The sequence below is a fragment of the Myotis davidii genome, unplaced genomic scaffold (genome assembly GCF_000327345.1).
Source record: "Myotis davidii unplaced genomic scaffold, ASM32734v1 scaffold698, whole genome shotgun sequence".
Classification (NCBI taxonomy): Eukaryota; Metazoa; Chordata; class Mammalia; order Chiroptera; family Vespertilionidae; genus Myotis; species Myotis davidii.
The window spans coordinates 801,388-801,592 of record NW_006290032.1 but is presented as its reverse complement, the minus strand read 5'-3'; the positions used below and the strand labels follow the sequence as shown (position 1 = coordinate 801,592).

General features: G+C 65.9%; 1 long non-coding RNA gene across 2 annotated transcripts in view; it reads right to left on the bottom strand.

Annotated features, from left to right (window-relative positions):
• Window positions 1-9: 9 nt before the first annotated feature.
• LOC102765969 overlaps window positions 10-205 on the bottom strand; it is a 16,072-nt gene continuing 15,876 nt past the window's right edge. For both annotated transcript variants that reach the window (XR_435623.1, XR_001513700.1), the window contains exon 3: window positions 10-175. This is a non-coding gene — a long non-coding RNA (uncharacterized LOC102765969). The remainder of the gene's footprint in view (window positions 176-205) is intronic.

The following is a 205-nucleotide window of genomic DNA, read 5'->3' as shown; positions in this document are numbered from 1 at the left end:
TGGGACAGCAGGAACACGGTGCGGTGGCCCCGCGCGTGCAGGGCGGCGGCCAGCGTCTTGAAGATGTACATGTGGCTCTCAAACATGATGGGCGGCACCACGATGATCTTGGCGGCGTCGGCGACCCCGAGGGCGCCCCACAGGAGCACCAGGTACGGCAGGCAGGACCTCATCGCTGCAAAGACAGAGCCACTGAGCACAGCCT